Source organism: Bombina bombina, chromosome 3 (assembly GCF_027579735.1).
Source record: "Bombina bombina isolate aBomBom1 chromosome 3, aBomBom1.pri, whole genome shotgun sequence".
NCBI lineage: Eukaryota > Metazoa > Chordata > Amphibia > Anura > Bombinatoridae > Bombina > Bombina bombina.
The window spans coordinates 809,590,917-809,617,523 of NC_069501.1; the positions used below are offsets into that span (position 1 = coordinate 809,590,917).

Here is a 26,607-nt window from a genome sequence, read left to right on the forward strand (position 1 = left end):
ACCGCCAGAAGGGACCCTAGCACCTTTGTGAAAATTCTGGGAGCAGTGGCTAAACCGAATGGAAGAGCCACAAACTGGTAATATTTGTCCAGAAAGGCGAACCTTAGGAACTGATGATTATCTTTGTGGATAGGAATATGTAGGTAAGCATCCTTTAAATCCACGGTAGTCATATATTGACCCTCCTGGATTGTAGGTAAAATTGTTCGAATGGTTTCCATTTTGAACGATGGAACTCTGAGAAATTTGTTTAGAATTTTTAAATCCAGAATTGGTCTGAAAGTTCCCTCTTTTTTGGGAACTACAAACAGGTTTGAGTAAAACCCCTGACCTTGTTCCACTGTTGGAACTGGGTGTATCACTCCCATCTTTAACAGGTCTTCTACACAATGTAAGAATGCCTGTCTCTTTATTTGGTCTGAAGATAAGCGAGACATGTGGAACCTTCCCCTTGGAGGAAGTTCCTTGAACTCTAGAAGATAACCCTGAGAGACTATTTCTAGTGCCCAGGGATCAGGAACATCTCTTACCCAAGCCTGAACAAAGAGAGAGAGTCTGCCCCCTACTAGATCCGGTCCCGGATCGGGGGCTACCCCTTCATGCTGTCTTGGTAGCAGCAGCAGGCTTCTTGGCCTGTTTACCCTTGTTCCAGCCTTGCATTGGTTTCCAAGCTGGTTTAGCCTGGGAAGCGTTACCCTCTTGTCTAGAGGCTGCAGAGTTAGAAGCCGGTCCGTTCCTGAAATTACGAAAGGAACAAAAAACAGAATTTATGTTTACCTGATAAATTACTTTCTCCAACGGTGTGTCCGGTCCACGGCGTCATCCTTACTTGTGGGATATTCTCTTCCCCAACAGGAAATGGCAAAGAGCCCAGCAAAGCTGGTCACATGATCCCTCCTAGGCTCCGCCTTCCCCAGTCATTCGACCGACGTAAAGGAGGAATATTTGCATAGGAGAAACCATATGATACCGTGGTGACTGTAGTTAAAGAAAATAAATTATCAGACCTGATTAAAAAACCAGGGCGGGCCGTGGACCGGACACACCGTTGGAGAAAGTAATTTATCAGGTAAACATAAATTCTGTTTTCTCCAACATAGGTGTGTCCGGTCCACGGCGTCATCCTTACTTGTGGGAACCAATACCAAAGCTTTAGGACACGGATGAAGGGAGGGAGCAAATCAGGTCACCTAGATGGAAGGCACCACGGCTTGCAAAACCTTTCTCCCAAAAATAGCCTCAGAAGAAGCAAAAGTATCAAACTTGTAAAATTTAGTAAAAGTGTGCAGTGAAGACCAAGTCGCTGCCTTACATATCTGATCAACAGAAGCCTCGTTCTTGAAGGCCCATGTGGAAGCCACAGCCCTAGTGGAATGAGCTGTGATTCTGTCAGGAGGCTGCCGTCCGGCAGTCTCATAAGCCAATCTGATGATGCTTTTAATCCAAAAAGAGAGAGAGGTAGAAGTTGCTTTTTGACCTCTCCTTTTACCAGAATAAACAACAAACAAGGAAGATGTTTGTCTAAAATCCTTTGTAGCATCTAAATAGAATTTTAGAGCACGAACATCATCCAAATTGTGCAACAGACGTTCCTTCTTTGAAACTGGATTCGGACACAAAGAAGGCACGACTATCTCCTGGTTAATGTTTTTGTTAGAAACAACTTTCGGAAGAAAACCAGGTTTAGTACGTAAAACCACCTTATCTGCATGGAACACCAGATAAGGAGGAGAACACTGCAGAGCAGATAATTCTGAAACTCTTCTAGCAGAAGAAATTGCAACCAAAAACAAAACTTTCCAAGATAATAACTTAATATCAACGGAATGTAAGGGTTCAAACGGAACCCCCTGAAGAACTGAAAGAACTAAATTGAGACTCCAAGGAGGAGTCAAAGGTTTGTAAACAGGCTTGATTCTAACCAGAGCCTGAACAAAGGCTTGAACATCTGGCACAGCTGCCAGCTTTTTGTGAAGTAACACAGACAAGGCAGAAATCTGTCCCTTCAAGGAACTAGCAGATAATCCTTTCTCCAAACCTTCTTGAAGGAAGGATAGAATCTTAGGAATTTTTACCTTGTCCCAAGGGAATCCTTTAGATTCTCACCAACAGATATATTTTTTCCATATTTTGTGGTAAATTTTTCTAGTTACAGGCTTTCTGGCCTGAACAAGAGTATCAATGACAGAATCTGAGAACCCTCGCTTTGATAAGATCAAGCGTTCAATCTCCAAGCAGTCAGTTGGAGTGAGACCAGGTTCGGATGTTCGAACGGACCCTGAACAAGAAGGTCTCGTCTCAAAGGTAGCTTCCATGGTGGAGCCGATGACATATTCACCAGGTCTGCATACCAAGTCCTGCGTGGCCACGCAGGAGCTATCAAGATCACCGATGCTCTCTCCTGATTGATCCTGGCTACCAGCCTGGGGATGAGAGGAAACGGCGGGAATACATAAGCTAGTTTGAAGGTCCAAGGTGCTACTAGTGCATCTACTAGCGTCGCCTTGGGATCCCTGGATCTGGACCCGTAGCAAGGAACCTTGAAGTTCTGACGAGAGGCCATCAGATCCATGTCTGGAATGCCCCACAATTGAGTGATTTGGGCAAAGATTTCCGGATGGAGTTCCCACTCCCCCGGATGTAATGTCTGACGACTCAGAAAATCCGCTTCCCAATTTTCCACTCCTGGGATGTGGATTGCAGACAAGTGGCAGGAGTGAGTCTCCGCCCATTGAATGATTTTGGTCACTTCTTCCATCGCCAGGGAACTCCTTGTTCCCCCCTGATGGTTGATGTACGCAACAGTCGTCATGTTGTCTGATTGAAACCGTATGAACTTGGCCTTTGCTAGCTGAGGCCAAGCCTTGAGAGCATTGAGTATCGCTCTCAGTTCCAGAATATTTATCGGTAGAAGAGATTCTTCCCGAGACCAAAGACCCTGACTGAGCATGCACAGTTGTAATGGTCTTAGATGAATGCGTGCAAAAGGAACTATGTCCATTGCCGCTACCATCAAACCTATTACTTCCATGCACTGCGCTATGGAAGGAAGAGGAACAGAATGAAGTATTTGACAAGAGTTCAGAAGCTTTGATTTTCTGGCCTCTGTCAGAAAAATCCTCATTTCTAAGCAGTCTATTATTGTTCCCAAGAAGGGAACCCTTGTTGACGGAGACAGAGAACTTTTTTCTGCGTTCACTTTCCACCCGTGAGATCTGAGAAAGGCCAGGACAATGTCCATGTGAGCCTTTGCTTGAGGAAGGGACGACGCTTGAATCAGAATGTCGTCCAAGTAAGGTACTACTGCAATGCCCCTTGGTCTTAGCACCGCTAGAAGGGACCCTAGTACCTTTGTGAAAATCCTTGGAGCAGTGGCTAATCCGAACGGAAGTGCCACAAACTGGTAATGCTTGTCCAGGAATGCGAACCTTAGGAACCGATGATGTTCCTTGTGGATAGGAATATGTAGATACGCATCCTTTAAATCCACCGTGGTCATGAATTGACCTTCCTGGATGGAAGGAAGAATAGTTCGAATGGTTTCCATTTTGAACGATGGAACCTTGAGAAACTTGTTTAGGATCTTGAGATCTAAGATTGGTCTGAATGTTCCCTCTTTTTTGGGAACTACGAACAGATTGGAGTAGAACCCCATCCCTTGTTCTCCTAATGGAACAGGATGAATCACTCCCATTTTTAACAGGTCTTCTACACAATGTAAGAATGCCTGTTTTTTTATGTGGTCTGAAGACAATTGAGACCTGTGGAACCTCCCCCTTGGGGGAAGCCCCTTGAATTCCAGAAGATAACCTTGGGAGACTATTTCTAGCGCCCAAGGATCCAGAACATCTCTTGCCCAAGCCTGAGCGAAGAGAGAGAGTCTGCCCCCCACCAGATCCGGTCCCGGATCGGGGGCCAACATCTCATGCTGTCTTGGTAGCAGAGGCAGGTTTCTTGGCCTGCTTTCCTTTGTTCCAGCCTTGCATTGGTCTCCAGGCTGGCTTGGCTTGAGAAGTATTACCCTCTTGCTTAGAGGACGTAGCACTTGGGGCTGGTCCGTTTCTGCGAAAGGGACGAAAATTAGGTTTATTTTTGGCCTTGAAAGACCTATCCTGAGGAAGGGCGTGGCCCTTGCCCCCAGTGATATCAGAGATAATCTCTTTCAAGTCAGGGCCAAACAGCGTTTTCCCCTTGAAAGGAATGTTAAGCAATTTGTTCTTGGAAGACGCATCCGCTGACCAAGATTTTAACCAAAGCGCTCTGCGCGCCACAATAGCAAAAACAGAATTTTTCGCCGCTAACCTAGCCAATTGCAAAGTGGCGTCTAGGGTGAAAGAATTAGCCAATTTGAGAGCACGAATTCTGTCCATAATCTCCTCATAAGAAGAATTATTATTGATCGCCTTTTCTAGCTCATCGAACCAGAAACACGCGGCTGTAGTGACAGGAACAATGCATGAAATTGGTTGTAGAAGGTAACCTTGCTGAACAAACATCTTTTTAAGCAAACCTTCTAATTTTTTATCCATAGGATCTTTGAAAGCACAACTATCTTCTATGGGTATAGTGGTGCGTTTGTTTAGAGTAGAAACCGCCCCCTCGACCTTGGGGACTGTCTGCCATAAGTCCTTTCTGGGGTCGACCATAGGAAACAATTTTTTAAATATGGGGGGAGGGACGAAAGGTATACCGGGCCTTTCCCATTCTTTATTTACAATGTCCGCCACCCGCTTGGGTATAGGAAAAGCTTCGGGGGCCCCGGGACCTCTAGGAACTTGTCCATTTTACATAGTTTCTCTGGAATGACCAAATTTTCACAATCATCCAGAGTGGATAACACCTCCTTAAGCAGAGCGCGGAGATGTTCCAATTTAAATTTAAATGTAATCACATCAGGTTCAGCTTGTTAAGAAATTTTCCCTGAATCTGAAATTTCTCCCTCAGACAAAACCTCCCTGGCCCCCTCAGACTGGTGTAGGGGCCCTTCAGAACCAATATCATCAGCGTCCTCATGCTCTTCAGTATTTTCTAAAACAGAGCAGTCGCGCTTTCGCTGATAAGTGGGCATTTTGGCTAAAATGTTTTTGATAGAATTATCCATTACAGCCGTTAATTGTTGCATAGTAAGGAGTCTTGGCGCGCTAGATGTACTAGGGGCCTCCTGTGTGGGCAAGACTGGTGTAGACGAAGGAGGGGATGATGCAGTACCATGCTTACTCCCCTCACTTGAGGAATCATCTTGGGCATCATTTTCTCTAAATTTTGTGTCACATAAATCACATCTATTTAAATGAGAAGGAACCTTGGCTTCCCCACATTCAGAACACAGTCTATCTGGTAGTTCAGACATGTTAAACAGGCAAAAACTTGATAACAAAGTACAAAAAACGTTTTAAAATAAACCGTTACTGTCACTTTAAATTTTAAACTGAACACACTTTATAACTGCAATTGCGAAAAAGTATGAAGGAATTGTTCAAAATTCACCAAAATTTCACCACAGTGTCATAAAGCCTTAAAAGTATTGCACATCAAATTTGGAAGCTTTAACCCTTAAAATAACGGAACCGGAGCCGTTTTTATATTTAACCCCTTTACAGTCCCTGGTATCTGCTTTGCTGAGACCCAACCAAGCCCAAAGGGGAATACGATACCAAATGACGCCTTCAGAAAGTCTTTTCTATGTATCAGAGCTCCTCACACATGCATCTGCATGTCATGCTTCTCAAAAACAAGTGCGCAATACAGGCGCGAAAATGAGACTCTGCCTATGATTAGGGAAAGCCCCTAGAGAATAAGGTGTCCAATACAGTGCCTGCCGGTTATTTTACATAATTCCCAAGATTAAAATAATTCCTCAAGGCTATGGAGTATAAAATATAAATCGATTTAGCCCAAAAAATGTCTACAGTCTTAGAAAGCCCTTGTGAAGCCCTTTTTTTCTTTCTGTAATAAAAATGGCTTACCGGATCCCATAGGGAAAATGACAGCTTCCAGCATTACATCGTCTTGTTAGAATGTGTCATACCTCAAGCAGCAAAAGTCTGCTCACTGTTCCCCCAACTGAAGTTAATTCCTCTCAACAGTCCTGTGTGGAACAGCCATCGATTTTAGTAACGGTTGCTAAAATCATTTTCCTCTTACAAACAGAAATCTTCATCTCTTTTCTGTTTCAGAGTAAATAGTACATACCAGCACTATTTTAAAATAAACTCTTGATTGAATAATAAAAACTACAGTTAAACACTAAAAAACTCTAAGCCATCTCCGTGGAGATGTTGCCTGTACAACGGCAAAGAGAATGACTGGGGAAGGCGGAGCCTAGGAGGGATCATGTGACCAGCTTTGCTGGGCTCTTTGCCATTTCCTGTTGGGGAAGAGAATATCCCACAAGTAAGGATGACGCCGTGGACCGGACACACCTATGTTGGAGAAATTGGACTTATTCTTAGCCTTGAAAGGCCTATCCTGTGGGAGGGCATGGCCCTTCCCCCCCAGTGATGTCTGAAATAATTTCTTTCAATTCTGGCCCAAAAAGGGTCTTACCTTTGAAAGGGATATTAAGCAATTTTGTCTTGGAAGATACATCCGCCGACCAAGACTTTAGCCAGAGTGCTCTGCGCGCCACAATTGCAAACCCTGAATTTTTCGCCGCTAATCTCGCTAATTGCAAAGCGACATCTAAAATAAAGGAATTGGCTAACAAGTGCGTGAATTCTGTCCATGACTTCCTCATATGGAGTCTCTTTATTGAGCGACTTTTCTAGTTCATCGAACCAGAAACACGCCGCCGTGGTGACAGGAATAATGCATGAAATTGGTTGGAGGAGTTAACCTTGCTGAACAAAAATCTTTTTCAGCAAACCCTCCAATTTTTTATCCATAGGATCTTTGAAAGCACAATTGTCCTCAATGGGAATAGTCGTGCGTTTGGCTAGCGTAGAAACTGCCCCCTCAACCTTAGGGACTGTTTGCCATGTGTCCTTCCTTGGGTCAACCATGGGGAACAATTTCTTAAATATAAGAGGTGGGACAAAAGGTATGCCTGGTTTCTCCCACTCCTTATTCACTATGTCCACCACCCTTTTAGGTATCGGAAAGGCATCAGGGTGCACCGGGACCTCTAGGAATTTGTCCATCTTGCACAATTTTTCTGGAATGACCAAAGAGTCACAATCATCCAGCGTAGTTAGTACCTCCTTAAGTAATGCGCGGAGATGCTCTAACTTAAATTTAAACGTCACAACATCAGGTTCTGCCTGTTGAGAAATTCTTCCTGAATCAGAAAGTTCTCCCTCCGACAAACCCTCCCTCACTGCCACTTCTGACTGGTGTGAGGGTATGACAGATAAATTATCGTCAGCGCCTTCTTGCTCCACTGTATTTAAAACCGAGTAATCACGCTTTCTTTGAAATGCTGGCATTTTGGATAAAATATTAGCTATGGAATTATCCATTACTGCCGTTAATTGTTGCATAGTAACAAGCTTTTTCGCGCTAGATGTACTAGGGGTCGCCTGCGCGGGCATAACTGGTATTCACACAGAAGGAGAGGATGAAGAACTATCCCCACTACCTTCATTTGAGGAATCATCTTGGGCAACCTTATTAAATGTGACAGTACTGTCCTTACTTTGTCTGGACGCCATGTCACAATTATCACATACATTTGAAGGGGGGACCACCTTGGCCTCCATACATACAGAACATGTTCTATCTGAAAGGTACAGACATGTTAGACAGGCTTAAACAGGCTAATAATGCAAAAAAAATGTTTTTAAACAAAACCGTTACTGTCTCTTTAAATGTTAAACAGAGCACACTTTATTTCTGAATGTGTGAAAAACTATGAAGAAAATATCCAATCTTTACCAAACTTTCACCAGTGTCTTAATGCTTTTAAAGTATTGCAACCCAATTTTCAAGCTTTTAACCCCTTAAATGAGGAAACCGGAGCCGTTTAATCAATTAGCAATTTTAACCCCACTACAGTCCCAGCCACAGCGTTTGCTGCGACTTCACCTGTCCTTGGGGGTTATACGATACCAAATTAAGCCTTCCAGGAACGTTTTCAATGATCACCAGACCCTCTCACATGAAGCTGCATGCACTGCAACCAAAAGAAACTGCGCAATTATGGCGCGAAAATGAGGCTCTGCCTACTATAGTGAAATGCCCTTCCTGACTGGGAAGGTGTCTAAACGACTGCCTGGCGCCTAAAAACGTTCCCAAACACTAAAAGTTTAGAAAATCACTTCAAACTTCATAAAAAACTTAAATAAAGCAATCGATTTAGCCCACAAGAGTGTCAACCAGTGTATAGCCCATAATAAGCCTTCATTCTGTTAAGAGTCTAAGAAAATGGCTTACCGATCCCCAAGAGGGAAAATGACAGTCTTCTAGCATTACACAGTCTTGTTAGAAAATGGACTAGTCATACCTTAAAAGTCTGCAAACTGTTCCCCCCCAACTGAAGTTCTCTGGGCTCAACAGTCCTGCGTGGGAACAGCAATTGATTTTAGTTACTGCTGCTAAAATCATACTCCTCTTTTAAACAGAACTCTTCATCCCTTTCTGTTTTAGAGTAAATAGTACAAACCGGCACTATTTTAAAATAAACTCTTGATAGAAGAATAAAAAACTACAACTAAACACCACATACTCTTCACCATCTCCGTGGAGATGCTACTTGTTCAGAGCGGCAAAGAGAATGACTGGGGGGCGGAGCCTGAGGAGGGGCTATATGGGCAGCTTTTGCTGTGCTCTTTGCCATTTCCTGTTGGGGAAGAGAATATTCCCACAAGTTATGGATGACGCCGTGGACCGGACACACCAATGTTGGAGAAATAGGCACTTACCTCAAAAATCTGTCCGACAGCAGGACAGCTCACTTGGTATGAGAGGGGCTTCCTACCTCTCATGGAACTATGGAAAAAAAGAAAAGGCTGAGTAAACTTACTCAAACTTTCAACTAAGGGCAGCATTTAATTACTTGGGAGGGCCAGTGGGGATTATACCCCACAAGTTCCAAAATGCTTAAAAGCCACCAATTGCTCTACTGAAGAGACTGACATGGACTACGGCTAAACCCCAAAGAAAACCAGAGCAGAATACACTCTTGATTGAAGAATCAGACAGCTAACTTTACCCCTCCTTGCAACTGATACAAGCAAAGAGAATAACTAGGGATTGTGGGTAGGGGGGAGTGGTATCTAACAGCTTTTGCTGTGGTGCTCTTTGCCTCCTCCTGCTGGTGAGGAGTGATATTCCCAACAGTAATTAAGATGATTCATGGACTCACCGTGTAATTAGAAAGAAAAGAGCCTTTCCAACCACCTAGTGTACCAGGTATGGCAGACCAATGTTAGTAGGGAAGGATTTAGGGATTAACAGACTTGCAAAGGGCACTGTAGCTCTCAGGTCATATTAAAGCTCTGAGCACACCTAAGTTGTGTGCAAGCTTTGTGGTCATCACATGTTTTATGTTTAAAGGGTGAAAAATGTTCTAAAATTGAGAGAAAAGGAAGAGAACCGTTTCAATAAGAAAACTATTGTCCTGGTATCATCATCGCCATCCTTTAGAGAATAAAGCATTACGATTGTAGACCAGATCTACTGGCTACTAGAAAGTCTTTAAATGGGAACACTTTCAGGAATATGTGAGACTCAAAATCGGGATCTGAAGAGGTAAATTGGCCTGGAATACATGGAGAAGCCTGAAGGAAAAGTTTAGACACCTGGGAAGAGGCCATGGGTAAAAGAAAGTTATAAGACGTTTATGGATCTCTTTAAAAGGCCTCCCTCAAAAACCTTTTGGAGGAAATGGCACACATACTACAAATAAGTAGGTAACTAAGATGACAAATTAGTGCACTAAAAAATGGAAACCACTGGACAAAACCCCTTTGAAGGCTAGTTTAAGGCACAGAGCAAAAATTTAAATCTGTATTTTTTTTTTTCTTTTTTAAACAGTCAAGCAGATGAAAAAGAATGGACGCTGAGACATGAGGGAACAAAGTAAAAAAAGAAGAGAGAAAAAAAGAAGGAACCTGCAGAAACATCAGGCCTGAACCCAAGCACTTTAATACTAGAATCCTGCTAATAATCCTGATAAATCTTATGCAGGGGCCTTGAGTAACATGACAATCGGTGAAGATATAAATTAGAGGAACTCAATGCTCTGTGTTCTGGCTGATAGAACAGTACCATGGCAACGACTATCAATTATGCACACACTGGAAGGCATATAAAAAGCCTTTTTCTGCCCATCAAGGTACTGGAATTTCAGAATTTCAAAGTCCATTTGGTAGTTACCACACACCACTGCCCAGATGTGTGGACTTATTTCATCCTGAAGAAATGAGTCACTAAGGATTTAAAGGGACATTAAACCCAAAATTTGTATTTCATGATTCAGAAAGAGAATGCAATTTTAAACATTCTAATTTACTTCTATTATCTAATTTGCTTCCTTCTCTAGATATCCTTTGATGAAGAAATAGCAATGCATAAAGGTGAGCCAATCACACTAAGCATCTATGTGAAGCCACCAATCAGCAGCTACTGAGCCTACCTAGATATACTTTTCAGCAAAGGATATCGAGAGAATGACTCAAATTAGACAAAGGAAGTAAATTAGAAAATTGCACGCTCTTTCTAAATCATGAGGGGGGGGGGGGATTGAGAGTTGCAAAAACTTTTGTAAATACTTATTTGTTACAAGGGCCAGTGTTCTGTCGGAATTTGCTCTCTCATCAAAATCTGTTGCCTTAATGAATGCATGCTCAGAATTACGTAATCGCTCTACAAATATGTATCTGAGAAGAATGCATGCGATTACATAATTAAAAGCATGCGCACATGAAGGTAGCAAATTTGATGGACAGCCTGGTTATCCTCCCCTTTGATTGTTAAAGCGGCGTCCACAGTCATGCGCAGTTTAAGGTAACAAATTTTGACAGACTATCCACATACAATCCACAATGATTTTAACATCACATAATATGCACATTAGATTTATATCTAGATCTCTATAATCTAGATCTTTTAATGTGCATTTTATGTGATGTTAAAAACATTGGATTGTATAAGGATAGAATGTTGAAATTTGCCATCTTAACTTAGCATGCCGCTTTAACAACCAGTTGAAATTTGCTACTTTTTTTTTTTTTTTTTATAAAAAAAAGCGCCAAAGCAGGAGCGGCCACAGCATCCCACGCATGAAAGACCTCATTAAGCTGGGCAAAACATTTGAAAAAAAAAAGAACCAACCTTAAAAAAAATATCTCCCAGGGGCGCCCCAGCTCTCCGCGGAAAGCTGAGGAGCAAGAGACTTAGCCGGGGCATGCTCCTGACTGCAGCATCCTCATTTGCATAGCACACGCCCCCGCAAGTGCTGCCCTCTATGGGTGTGAGAGGAGAAGCTTTCCTTTTCTGTCTTTTTCAGCACAGGTAAATATCAGGGGAGAGCGCGCACGCAGTCCCCCACTACCACAAATTGTGCAGTCGAGTTTCCCGCATGTGGGGAAATCGCAGAGGTCAGCGGGCCCGGAGTGCAATGAACCAGCCTCGCCCTGGGAGAGCCACCTTAGTGATCATGGCTAAGACTCCCCTGCCAGGTAAGTATGAAATTTGCTACTTTCACGTGCGCATGTTTTTACTTGCGAAACCACATTCCACACATTATTTTCAAACGTATGTGAAGTGTGATTACGTAATTCTGAGCATGCACTCATGAAGGTAGCAACTTTCAATGAAGGAGCAAAATCCGACAGAACATCGACTCAAGATATTGTGCTGAATGGGTTCGAGAATAAAGTGACACTACTACAGTAGTAACATTACTGATTATCAGGTTAACCTACTAGCCTGGTCGCTGACGTTACCAAGCCTGCCTACCTTCATGCAAAAAATGCTTATGCAATAACTGCGAAGGAAGTTAGGGAAGAGATGCACTTGTCCCAACTTGATTGTTGCCCCTGACCGGTTCTGTGTATTTGTGCATGATAAGGTTATGCTGCTGGGTGCCTGTGACTTCCCCCGCGGAAACAGGACAGGAGTGGTCTGGATCTGACAACGAATGACTCATGCTGCCCAAGTCCATTGGAACCACTTAGTCCCATGGTTAAGCCAGCCTTCTTTGTGACTAAAGACAAAGACAGCAAAACTTGCAGTCGGATGAGAGAGGGTATGGACACAAGCAACAGTGAGGTAAATGGTGGCCATTTTTGCCAGACACTATAAATGCAAGAATGGAACTAAGTAACCAAATTGAAAGATTAAATTACTCCTACAAAAAGGTATTACTACACTATTAGCAATAAAACCTGACAGAGGAGAACCAGGGAAAAATTGACAGAAATATGCTGCTGGTATAAAGTGAATAGAATTTAAAAAAAAAAAAAAAAAAATTTATTATGGGTACAATTAGTTTTTTAAGTAAAATAACCTATATGGGAATTAAAGAACAGAGGCTCTTGCAGATGGATATAATATATCTAACTGAAAGAGGAGATAAGCTGACTAGATAAGAATAATATTCATATATCATTACGGTTTAAATATTTCTAAAGGTCCAACCTCATTATAGAGTTCAGCCATGTTAAGGGGTTAAAAAGATGTCGTCTTCTTCTTAATGATATCAGAGCAATATCTCAATACTATATTTGCAGTTTTCAATGCAGATGTTAAAGGGACATGAAACCCAATTTTTTTCTTTCATGATTTAGAAAGAGCATACAATTATAAACAACTTTCTAATTTACTTCTGTTATCTATTATACTTCATTCTCTTGATATGCTTTGCTGAAAAGCATATCTAGATATGCTTAGTAGCTGCTGATTGGTAGCTGCACATAGATGCCTCCTGTGATTGGTTCACTGTGTGCATTGATATTTCTTCATTAAAGTATATCTAAAGAATAAAGCAAATTAGGTAATAGAAGTAAATTGGAATGTTGTTTAAAATTATATTCTCTACCTTAATCATGAAAGAAAATGTTTGGGTATAGTGTCCCTTTAAGTATGTATTTCCTTTGAGCCCTGTTTTTCTCTAAGATGAGGAATATACCCTCTAAGTCCAGACAGTGGTATTTCTATGTAGATATATGGAGAATAACCCAAAAAGTTAGGAGCCAGGGGTAAAAATTCTAGGTAGTCAGTGGCTCCCTGGCTCTTGAGTTTGTCGAGCTCTGTACTAAAGACCTAAAGCTACAATCTTGTGTAGAAGGAATAGATGTTGATGGGGATTTTAAAGATGACCCATGTCACTGGTGAGGCCCAGTATACAGGCTAAGCTGGTTAGATGTCTTTGGAGGGTATTCTGAAATGTCCAGCAGGTGAAGGATGGTATTAAAAGTTCTGTTTTAGGGCTTTTGTGTAAGTGAAGTATTTGCAGATCCAAATTTTAACAACAAAACATAATTTATGCTTACCTGATAAATTTATTTCTCTTGTAGTGTGTTCAGTCCACGGGTCATCCATTACTTATGGGATATATTTTCCTCCCCAACAGGAAGTTGCAAGAGGATCACCCAAGCAGAGCTGCTATATAGCTCCTCCCCTCACATGTCATATCCAGTCATTCGACCGAAACAAGACGAGAAAGGAGAAACTATAGGGTGCAGTGGTGACTGGAGTTATAATTTAAAAAATTTAGAACCTGCCTCAAATAGACAGGGCGGGCCGTGGACTGAACACACTACAAGAGAAATAAATTTATCAGGTAAGCATAAATTATGTTTTCTCTTGGTGTTCCATGGGTCATCCATTACTTATGGGATACCAATACCAAAGCTAAAGTACACGGATGATGGGAGGGACAAGGCAGGAACATTAAACAGAAGGAACCACTGCCTGTAGAACCTCTCTCCCAAAAACAGCCTCCGAAGAAGCAAAAGTGTCAAATTTGTAAAATTTGGAAAAGGTATGAAGTGAAGACCAAGTTGCAGCCTTGCAAATCTGTTCAACAGAGGCCTCATTCTTAAAGGCCCAGGTGGAAGCCACAGCTCTAGTGGAATGAGCTGTAATTCTTTCAGGAGGCTGCTGTCCAGCAGTCTCATAGGCTAAGCGTATTATGCTACGAAGCCAAAAAGAAAGAGGTAGCCGAAGCCTTTTGACCTCTCCTCTGTCCAGAGTAAACGACAAACAGTGAAGAAGTGAAGAAGAAAATCTTTAGTTGCCTGTAAGAAGAACTTCAGTGCACGGACCACATCTAGATTATGCAAAAGACGTTCCTTCTTTGAAGAAGGATTAGGACATAAGGATGGAACAACAATCTCTTGATTGATATTCTTGTTAGAAACAACCTTAGGTAAAAACCCAGGTTTAGTACGCAGGACTACCTTGTCTGAATGAAAGATCAGATAAGGAGAATCACAATGTAAGGCAGATAACTCAGAGACTCTTCGAGCCGAGGAAATAGCCATCAAAAACAGAACTTTCCAAGATAAAAGCTTAATATCAATGGAATGAAGGGGTTCAAACGGAACACCCTGGAGAACTTTAAGAACCAAGTTTAAGCTCCATGGAGGAGCAACAGTTTTAAACACAGGCTTAATCCTAGCCAAAGCCTGACAAAAAGCCTGGACGTCTGGATGCTCTGCCAGACGCTTGTGTAAAAGAATAGACAGAGCAGAAATCTGTCCCTTTAGAGAACTAGCGGATAAGCCCTTTTCTAAACCCTCTTGTAGAAAAGACAATATCCTAGGAATCCTAACCTTACTCCATGAGTAACTCTTGGATTCACACCAATATAAATATTTACGCCATAACTTGTGGTAAATTTTTCTGGTAACAGGTTTCCGAGCCTGTATCAATGTATCAATAACCGAATCCGAAAACCCACGCTTTGATAGAATCAAGCGTTCAATTTCCAAGCAGTCAGCCTCAGAGAAATTAGGTTTGGATGGTTGAAAAGACCCTGAATTAGAAGGTCCTGCCTCAGGGGTAGAGACCATGGTGGACAGGACGACATGTCCACTAGGTCTGCATACCAGGTCCTGCGTGGCCACGCAGGCGCTATCAGAATCACAGATGCTCTCTCCTGTTTGATCCTGGCAATCAGACGAGGAAGCAACGAAAAAGGTGGAAACACATAAGCTATGTTGGAAACCCAAGGGGCTGCTAGTGCATCTACCAGCACCGCTCCCGGGTCCCTGGACCTGGATCCGTAACAAGGAAGCTTGGCGTTCTGGCGAGATGCCATGAGATCCAGATCCGGTTTGCCCCAACGAAGAATCAGTTGGGCAAATACCTCTGGGTGAAGTTCCCACTCCCCCGGATGAAAAGTCTGGCGACTTAAAAAATCCGCCTCCCAGTTCTCCACGCCTGGGATGTAGATCGCTGACAGGTGGCAAGAGTGAGACTCTGCCCAGCGAATTATCTTCAAGACTTCCAACATCGCTAGGGAACTCCTGGTTCCCCCTTGATGATTGATGTAAGCCACAGTCGTGATGTTGTCCGACTGAAATCTGATGAACCTCAGTGTTGCCAACTGAGGCCAAGCTAGAAGAGCATTGAATATTGCCCTTAATTCTAGAATGTTTATTGGGAGGAGTTTCTCCTCCTGAGTCCACGATCCCTGAGCCTTCAGGGAGTTCCAGACTGCTCCCCAGCCTAGTAGGCTGGCATCTGTTGTTACAATCGTCCAATCTGGTCTGCGAAAGGACATCCCTTTGGACAGATGAACCCGTGATAGCCACCAGAGAAGAGAATCTCTGGTCTCCTAGTCCAGATTTAGCAAAGGGGACAGATCTGAGTAATCCCCGTTCCATTGACTTAGCATGCATAGTTGCAGCGGTCTGAGATGTAGGCGCGCAAATGGCACTATGTCCATCGCCGCGACCATTAAGCCGATCACTTCCATGCACTGAGCTACCGATGGGCTTGGAATGGAGTGAAGGACACGGCAAGCATTGAGAAGTTTTGATAGCCTGGACTCCGTCAGGTAAATCTTCATCTCTACAGAATCTATAAGAGTCCCTAGAAAGGGGACCCTTGTGAGTGGTAACAGAGAACTCTTTTCCACGTTCACTTTCCACCCAATGCTAGAACTATCTCTGTATGAGACTTTGCATTTTGAAAACTTGACGCTTGAATCAGAATGTCGTCTAGGTACGGAGCCACCGCTATGCCTCGTGGTCTTAGTACCGCCAGAAGAGAGCCCAGAACCTTTGTAAAAATTCTCGTGGCCGTAGCCAACCCGAAGGGAAGCGCTACAAACTGGTAATGCCTGTCTAGAAAGGCAAACCTTAGGTACCGATAATGATCTTTGTGAATCGGTATGTGAAGGTAGGCATCCTTTAAATCCACTGTGGTCATATATTGACCCTCTTGGATCATGGGTAGGATGGTCCGAATGGTTTCCATCTTGAACGATGGAACCCTTAGGAATTTGTTTAAGATTTTTAAATCTAAGATTGGTCTGAAGGTTCCCTCTTTCTTGGGAACCACAAACAGATTTGAATAAAACCCTTGCTCCTGTTCCGTCCGCGGAACTGGGTGGATCACTCCCATCACTAAGAGGTCTTGTACACATTGTAGAAATGCCTCTTTCTTTACTAGGTTTGTTGATAACCTTGACAGATGAAATCTCCCTTGTGGAGGAGAAGTCTTGAAATCCAGAAGGTATCCCTGAGATATAATCTCCAGCGTCCAGGGATCCTGTACATCTCTTTCCCAAGCCTGGGCGAAGAGAGAGAGTCTGCCCCCCACTAGATCCGTCTCCGGAAAGGGGGCCCTGACTTCATGCTGTCTTAGGGGCGGAAGTAGGCTTTCTGGCCTGCTTGCCCTTGTTCCATGACTGGTTGCTTTTCCAACCCTGTCTGTAACGAGCAGTAGTTCCTTCCTGTTTTGGAGCGGAGGAAGTTGATGCTGCTCCTGCCTTGAAATTACGAAAGGCACGAAAATTAGACTGTTTGGCCTTCGATTTGGCCCTGTCCTGAGGAAGGGTGTGGCCCTTACCTCGAGTAATGTCAGCAATAATTTCCTTCAAGCCGGGCCGAATAAGGTCTGCCCTTTGAAAGGAATGTTTAGCAATTTAGACTTAGAAGTTACATCTGCTGACCAGGATTTAAGCCAAAGCGCTCTGCGCGCCTGTATGGCGAATCCGGAATTTTTAGCCGTAAGTTTGGTTAAATGCACTACGGCATCCGAAACAAACGCATTAGCCAGCTTAAGGGTTCTAATCTTGCTCAGAGACTCATCCAATGGTGCTGTGCGAATCGCCTCTTCCAGAGACTCAAACCAGAATGCCGCTGCAGCAGTGACAGGCGCAATGCATGCAAGAGGCTGCAAAATAAAACCTTGTTGAATAAACATTTTCTTAAGATAACCCTCTAATTTTTTATCCATTGGATCTGAGAAAGCACAGCTATCCTCCACCGGGATAGTGGTACGCTTGGCTAAAGTAGAAACTGCTCCCTCCACCTTAGGGACCGTCTGCCATAAGTCTCTTGTGGTGGCGTCTATAGGGAACATTTTTCTAAATATCGGAGGAGGGGAAAAAGGCACACCGGGTCTATCCCACTCCTTACTAATAATCTCTGTAAGCCTCTTTGGTATAGGAAAAACGTCAGTACACACCGGCACCGCGTAGTATTTATCCAGCCTACATAATTTCTCTGGGATTGCCACCGTGTCACAATCATTCAGAGCCGCTAACACCTCCCCTAGCAACACGCGGAGGTTCTCAAGCTTAAATTTAAAATTTGACATTTCTGAATCCGGCCTCCCCGAATCAGAACCGTCACCCACAGAATGAAGCTCTCCGTCCTCATGTTCTGCAAATTGTGACGCAGTATCAGACATGGCTCTCGTGTCATCGGCGCGCTCTGTCCTTAACCCAGAACTGTCGTGCTTGCCTCTTAACTCTGGCATATTGTATAACACTTCTTTCATAACATTAGCCATATCATGTAAAGTGATTTGTAAGGGCCTAGATGTACTTGGCGCCTCAATCTCACGCACCTCCCGAGCGGGAGACGAAGGTACTGACACGTGAGGAGAGTTAGACGGCATAACTGTCCCCTCGTTGTCTGGTGATAATTTTTTAAGCGGTACAGATTGATTTTTCAAAGTAACATCAATACAATTGGTACACATATTTCTATTGGGCTCCACAACGGCTTTTAAAAATAATGAACAAGCAGATTCCTCTGTTTCAGACATGTTTAAACAGACTAGCAATGAAGCTAGCAAGCTTGGAAAATACTTTCAATAAGTTTGCAAGCAATATAAAAAACGCTGCAGCGCTTTTAAAAAACACAGTTGAGTAACTAAAGAATAATTCAGTTATAGTCAACAATTCTTTAAATGTATTAATTAGCAGAGGATTGTACCCATTAGCAACCGGATGATTAACCCCTCAGTACCCAAAAAAACGGATAGCAAATTAATATAAAACGTTTTTATCAGTCTAACACACTGTCACAGGTCTGCTGTGACCGATTACCTCCCTCAAAAAACGAATTTTGAAGACCCCTGAGCTCTCTAGAGACGTCCTGGATCAAGGAGGAAGAAGCAGGAAGACTGTGCTAGAATTTTAACTGCGCAACAAGGCGCTAAAAAGAGGCCCCTCCCGCTCATTTACAACAGCGGGAGACCTGATATAACGGTTTCTATGCAGAAATATACGTTAGCCATGTGGAAAATAATTCAAGCCCAAAGGATTTATCACCAAAGTACCTCACAAAATGAATAACATGCCAGTAAACGTTTTGAAAATAAACTTCTTTAAATGTCATGCAAAGTTATTACTAAGCCTGCAACCAGTCGCTACCACTGCAGATAAGGCTTAAGCATTATTTCAGTATTAACAGTATTTTCACAGTCAAATTCTAGTCCCTAGAAAATAACTCTATTGTGCATACATTTATCAGCCTGATACCAGTCACTACTACTGCATTTAAGGCTGTACTTACATCATACGGGTAACAGCAGTATTTTCTTAGTCAATTCCATTCCCAGAAAATATTGTACTGCACATACCTCAATTGCGGTGGACCCCGCATGCTATTCCCATGTTCTGAAGTTACCCCACTCCTCAGAAAGTCGAGAACAGCCAGTGGATCTTAGTAACGCCTGCTAAGATCATAGAAAACGCAGGCAGTTTCTTCTTCCAAATACTGCCTGAGATAGAAAAAAACAGCACACTCCGGTGCCATTTAAAATAACAAACTTTTGATTGAAGAATAATTAAGTAAAAACTCCAACTCCTCCAGCGACCTCCTTCTTTGTTGAGGGTTGCAAGAGAATGACTGGGTATGACATGTGAGGGGAGGAGCTATATACCAGCTCTGCTTGGGTGATCCTCTTGCAACTTCCTGTTGGTAAAATCACCACACACACAGAAAGGGAGTAAAGCTTCATCTGACTATCTAGTGATGATATAGCTTTGCATATAGCACAAAATTCAACAACAGTTTGAGTTTCTCAGTTTTGCTGTGCTCTGCTTATTTGTGGGTGCTAGGGTCCCTTTTGAAGCCCACTAGACCGGTAATTACAGTTTCTATGGCAATCGTCTACTACTACTACTACTACTACTATCTAAAAGGACATGATAAGCCTAATTTTAAAACAGGCAATCCCCTCTTCAATGAAAGGAGTATAAGTGTGTGTTATGCAGTTTTTAAGGAAGTAATTTGGAGCCGCTTCCCCCCCCATACAGTAAATATTACGCACGCTATTTCCATTTTTATGGCAATCACCTACTTATGACAAGCGTATGAGTTTCAATATTGGCAACACTCATTCCAATCTGGGATCTCAAATTCCTCTGTTTTATAAGTGGTAAAAGAAGATCTAAAATTGACATCCTCCTCCTGGAGGACAAGCAACATATAACACGTGATGATTGACTGACTCTCGCTGTCATGCGAAAGTTCCCTCTCCTCCTCAAACAATGCAAGGGTGTGTACTTGGGATAGGTGACCACCTGAAAATAAGATAACCATCATTCAAGAGAGGTGAATTCCCTCTTTTGCCTAAGGATTCAAAACACTTTAAAAACAGAGGAAGAGAGAGAGGGCTCTATAATAGCCCCTTATCCCCCACCACTAGAAATTAAATTGTTTCTAGTGGGGCAGGCAACTTTAAATGAGGGGTTACTTGACCCTCTAGTACAAACAGGGGCTCGATTAGAGCTCTCCAGGGTAAATGGCACATTAAAGGGACAGTATACAACCATTTTTATATAACTGCATGTAATAGACATTACTATCAAGAAGAATATGCATAGATACTGATCTAAAAATCCAGTATAAAACTTTTTAAAAACTTACTTAGAAGCTCCAAGTTTAGCACTGTTTATTAGGTTAGGCTGGGACACCCAGTGAAAGGAGCCGAGAGCAAACACTCTCCCCCTCCCCTGCATATGAAGAGACAGATTAGACAAACAGAAGCCGTAAGTAGTCTGTAAACTCGTGTATACATCTGACACTTTTGGGCTTGGTTAGGAGTCTGAAAATCAGCACGTTATTTAAAAAAAAAAAAAAAAAAAAAAAAAGAAAACGCATTAAAACAGTTACAAAAACACTCCCAGATGGGATATACAAATGGATCATCTACAAAACATTTAAGCAAAGAAAAAAAACTGGTGTATAATGGCCCTTTAAGTGCTGTTGCAGGTTATTACAGTCTTTAAATCCCACCCCCACCCACAGGAAGTTTCACCCTCTGTCTCTTTCAGCTGCTGTGCAGCACCCAGTATCCAGATTGGAAGGGGGGACACCCCAGGTGCACTTTAGAGCTCAGTGTGGATGAGAACAGAATTTAATCCTGTTAATCATAAATTAAAATGTTGACTTTCCCTGTTTTTCTCCACTGTGCCCTTGCTTACACTACTACTTCAGTTGTAGGCTGTCCTACATAAAAACATAATTTATGCTTACCTGATAAATTCCTTTCTCCTGTAGTGTAGTCAGTCCACGGGTCATCCATTACTTATGGGATTATATCTCCTCCCTAACAGGAAGTGCAAGAGGATCACCCAAGCAGAGCTGCTATATAGCTCCTCCCCTCTACGTCATACCCAGTCATTCGACCGAAACCAAATGAGAAAGGAGAAACTATAGGGTGCAGTGGTGACTGGAGTATAATTTAAAATTTAGACCTGCCATAAAAAACAGGGCGGGCCGTGGACTGACTACACTACAGGAGAAAGGAATTTATCAGGTAAGCATAAATTATGTTTTCTCCTGTTAAGTGTAGTCAGTCCACGGGTCATCCATTACTTATGGGATACCAATACCAAAGCTAAAAGTACACGGATGACGGGAGGGACAGGCAGGATCTTTACACGGAAGGAACCACTGCCTGAAGAACCTTTCTCCCAAAAACAGCCTCCGAAGAAGCAAAAGTGTCAAATTTGTAAAATTTTGAAAAGGTGTGAAGTGAAGACCAAGTTGCAGCCTTGCAAATCTGTTCAACAGAGGCCTCATTTTTAAAGGCCCAAGTGGAAGCCACAGCTCTGGTAGAATGAGCTGTAATTCTTTCAGGAGGCTGCTGTCCAGCAGTCTCATAGGCTAAACGTATTATGCTACGAAGCCAGAAGGAGAGAGAGGTAGCCGAAGCCTTTTGACCTCTCCTCTGTCCAGAATAAACGACAAACAGGGAAGAAGTTTGTCGAAAATCTTTAGTTGCCTGCAAATAAAATTTCAGGGCACGGACGACGTCCAGATTGTGCAGAAGTCGTTCCTTCTTTGAAGAAGGGTTAGGGCACAATGATGGAACAACAATCTCTTGATTGATATTCCTGTTAGTGACTACCTTAGGTAAGAACCCAGGTTTAGTACGCAGAACTACCTTGTCTGAATGAAAAATCAGATAAGGAGAATCACAATGTAAGGCCGATAACTCAGAGACTCTTCGAGCCGAGGAAATAGCCATTAAAAACAGAACCTTCCAAGATAACAGCTTGATATCAATGGAATGAAGGGGTTCAAACGGAACACCCTGTAAAACGTTAAGAACTAAGTTTAAGCTCCATGGCGGAGCAACAGTCTTAAACACAGGCTTAATCCTGGCCAAAGCCTGACAAAAAGCCTGAACGTCTGGAACTTCTGACATCTGTCCCTTTAACGAACTAGCAGATAAACCCTTTTCTAAACCTTCTTGTAGAAAAGACAATATCCTAGGAATCCTAACCTTACTCCATGAGTAACTCTTGGATTCGCACCAATGCAAGTATTTACGCCATATTTTATGGTAAATTTTCCTGGTAACAGGTTTCCTAGCCTGTATTAAGGTATCAATCACTGACTCCGAGAAGCCACGCTTTGATAGAATCAAGCGTTCAATCTCCATGCAGTCAGCCTCAGAGAAATTAGATTTGGATGTTTGAAAGGACCCTGAATCAGAACGTCCTGTCTCAGAGGCAGAGACCATGGTGGACAGGACGACATGTCCACTAGATCTGCATACCAGGTCCTGCGTGGCCACGCAGGCGCTATTAGAATCACCGATGCTCTCTCCTGTTTGATCCTGGCAATCTATCGAGGAAGCATCGGGAAGGGTGGAAACACATAAGCCATGTTGAAGACCCAAGGTGCTGTCAGAGCATCTATCAGAACCGCTCCCGGGTCCCTGGACCTGGATCCGTAACAAGGAAGCTTGGCGTTCTGGCGAGACGCCATGAGATCCAGATCTGGTTTGCCCCAACGCCGAAGCAGTTGGGCAAATACCTCCGGATGAAGTTCCCACTCCCCCGGATGAAAAGTCTGGCGACTTAGGAAATCCGCCTCCCAGTTCTCCATGCCTGGGATGTGGATCGCTGACAGGTGGCAAGAGTGAGACTCTGCCCAGCGAATTATCTTCGAGACTTCCATTATCGCTAGGGAACTCCTTGTCCCTCCCTGATGGTTGATGTAAGCCACAGTCGTGATGTTGTCCGACTGGAACCTGATGAACCTCAGAGTTGCTAGCTGAGGCCAAGCCAGAAGAGCATTGAGAACTGCTCTTAATTCCAGAATGTTTATTGGAAGGAGACTCTCCTCCTGAGTCCATGATCCCTGAGCCTTCAGGGAATTCCAGACAGCGCCCCAACCTGGCGTCTGTTGTTACAATTGTCCAATCTGGCCTGCTGAAGGGCATCCCCCTGGACAGATGTGGCCGAGAAAGCCACCATAGAAGAGAATCTCTGGTCTCTTGATCCAGATTAAGCATAGGGGACAAATCTGAGTAATCCCCATTCCACTGACTTAGCATGCACAATTGTAGTGGTCTGAGATGCAGGCGTGCAAAAGGTACTATGTCCATTGCCGCTACCATTAAGCCGATTACCTCCATGCATTGAGCCACTGACGGATGTTGAATGGAATGAAGGACACGGCAAGCATTTAGAAGTTTTGTTAACCTGTCTTCTGTCAGGTAAATTTTCATTTCTACAGAATCTATAAGAGTCCCCAAGAAGGGAACTCTTGTGAGTGGCAATAGAGAACTCTTTTCTACGTTCACCTTCCACCCATGCGACCTTAGAAATGCCAGAACCAACTCTGTATGAGACTTGGCAGTCTGGAAACTTGACGCTTGTATCAGAATGTCGTCTAGGTACGGAGCTACCGAAATTCCTCGCGGTCTTAGTACCGCCAGAAGAGAGCCCAGAACCTTTGTAAAGATTCTTGGAGCCGTGGCTAACCCGAAGGGAAGAGCTACAAACTGGTAATGCCTGTTTAGGAAGGCAAACCTTAGGTACCGATAATGATCCTTGTGAATCGGTATGTGAAGGTAGGCATCCTTTAAATCCACTGTGGTCATGTATTGACCCCTTTGGATCATAGGTAAGATTGTCCGAATAGTTTCCATTTTGAACGATGGAACTCTTAGGAATTTGTTTAGGATCTTTAAGTCCAAAATTGGTCTGAATGTTCCCTCTTTTTTGGGAACCACAAACAGATTTGAGTAAAACCCTTGTCCGTGTTCCGACAGCGGAACTGGATGGATCACTCCCATTAGTAAAAGGTCTTGTACACAGCGTAGAAACGCTTCTCTCTTTATCTGGTTTGCTGACAACCTTGAAAGATGAAATCTCCCTTTTGGAGGAGAAGCTTTGAAGTCCAGAAGATATCCCTGAGATATGATCTCTAACGCCCAGGGATCCTGGACATCTCTTGCCCAAGCCTGGGCGAAGAGAGAAAGTCTGCCCCCCACTAGATCCGTTTCGGGATCGGGGGCCCTCACTTCATGCTGTCTTAGGGGCAGCAGCAGGTTTTCTGGCCTGCTTGCCCTTGTTCCAGGACTGGTTAGGTTTCCAGCCCTGTCTGTAGCGAGCAACAGTTCCTTCCTGTTTTGGAGCAGAGGAAGTTGATGCTGCTCCTGCCTTGAAGTTACGAAAGGCACGAAAATTAGACTGTCTAGCCCTTGGTTTGGCTCTGTCTTGAGGCAGGGCATGGCCCTTACCGCCAGTAATGTCAGCGATAATTTCTTTCAAACCGGGCCCGAATAATGTCTGCCCTTTGAAAGGTATGTTAAGCAATTTAGATTTAGAAGTCACATCGGCTGACCAGGATTTAAGCCACAGCGCTCTGCGCGCTTGAATGGCGAATCCGGAATTCTTAGCCGTAAGTTTAATTAAGTGTACTACGGCATCGGAAATAAATGAATTAGCTAGCTTAAGGACTCTAAGCTTGTCTGTAATCTCATCCAATGTGGCTGAGCTAATGGTCTCTTCCAGAGACTCAAACCAGAATGCCGCCGCAGCCGTGACAGGCGCAATGCATGCAAGGGGTTGTAATATAAAACCTTGTTGAACAAACATTTTCTTAAGGTAACCCTCTAACTTTTTATCCATTGGATCTGAAAAAGCACAGCTATCCTCCACCGGGATAGTGGTGCGCTTAGCCAGAGTAGAAACTGCTCCCTCCACCTTAGGGACCGTCTGCCATAAGTCCCGTGTGGTGGCGTCTATTGGAAACATTTTTCTAAATATAGGAGGGGGAGAAAAGGGCACACCAGGTCTATCCCACTCCTTGTTAACAATTTCTGTAAGCCTTTTAGGAATAGGAAAAACGTCAGTACACGTCGGTACCGCAAAATATTTATCCAGCCTACACATTTTCTCTGGAATTGCAACCGTGTTACAATCATTCAGAGCCGCCAATACCTCCCCTAGCAATACACGGAGGTTCTCAAGCTTAAATTTAAAATTTAAAATGTCTGAGTCCAGTTTACTTGGATCAGATCCGTCACCCACAGAATGAAGCTCTCCGTCCTCATGTTCTGCAAATTGTGACGCAGTATCAGACATGGCTCTAACATTATCAGCGCACTCTGTTCTCACCCCAGAGTGGTCGCGTTTACCCCTAAATTCTGGCAATTTAGATAATACTTCAGTCATAACATTAGCCATGTCTTGCAAAGTGATTTGTATGGGCCGCCCTGATGCACTTGGCGCCACAATATCACGCACCTCCTGAGCGGGAGACGAAGGTACTGACACGTGAGGAGAGTTAGTCGGCATAACTTCCCCCTCGTTGTCTGGTGAAATTTTCTTTACATGTACAGATTGGCTTTTATTTAAAGTACCATCAATGCAATTAGTACACAAATTTCTATTGGGCTCCACATTGGCCTTTAAACATATTGCACAAAGAGTTTCCTCTGTGTCAGACATGTTTAACAAACTAGCAATGAAACTAGCAAGCTTGGAAAATACTTTTGAAATAAATTTACAAGCAATATAAAAAAACGTTACTGTGCCTTTAAGAAGCACAAATAAACTGTCACAGTTGAAATAACAATGAACCAAATTAGTTATAGCAACCAAATTTTCACAGTAAATGCATTAAGTTAGCAAAGGATTGCACCCACCAGCAAATGGATGATTAACCCCTTAATACCCAAAAAACGGATAACAGAATATAAACTTTTTATCACAGTCAAAAGCACAGTCTCACAGGTCTGCTGTGAGTGATTACCTCCCTCAAAACTAGTTTTGGAGACCCCTGGGCTCTGTAGAGACGTCCTGGATCATGGAGGAAGAAATAGGAAGACTGACTGAATTCTTACTGCGCAATAAAGCGCCAAAATAGGCCCCTCCCACTCATATTATAACAGTGGGGAAGCTCAGTAAACTGATTTTATTCATAAATAAACGACAGCCATGTGGAAAAATAATGCCCAAAAAGTTTTATCACCAAGTACCTCAGAGAAAAACGATTAACATGCCAGTAAACGTTTTAAAAATAAAATTATGAAATGATATTAATAAGCCTGCTGCTAGTCGCTTTCACTGCAGTGGGGGCTCAAATATAAGTTAAATGTATACAGTATTTTCTTAGTGAAGTTCCAGTCCCCAGAAATACCTCAGTGTAAACATACATACATATCAGCCTGATACCAGTCGCTACTACCGCATTTAAGGCTGCACTTACATTATATGGGTATTAGCAGTATTTTCTCAGTCAATTCCATTCCTTAGAAAATAATATACTGCAACATACCTCCTTGCAGGTGAACCCTGCCCGCTGTCCCCTGTTCTGAAGTTACCTCACTCCTCAGAATGGCCGAGAACAGCAAATGGATCTTAGTTACGACCGCTAAGATCATACACAAACTCAGGTAGATTCTTCTTCTAATGCTGCCTGAGAAAAAACAACACACTCCGGTGCTGTT

The 26,607-nt window shown here is 43.1% G+C and overlaps 1 protein-coding gene and 1 non-coding gene across 4 annotated transcripts in view; both read right to left on the bottom strand.

Annotated features, from left to right (window-relative positions):
• Nucleotides 1-26,607, bottom strand: part of PPP2R3B (protein phosphatase 2 regulatory subunit B''beta) — a 470,846-nt gene that overhangs the window by 354,563 nt on the left and 89,676 nt on the right. The window lies entirely within an intron of this gene.
• LOC128654908 (U1 spliceosomal RNA) lies at nt 11,460-11,626 on the bottom strand. The gene has a single exon (XR_008401550.1). It is a non-coding gene; the product is annotated as a U1 spliceosomal RNA (small nuclear RNA).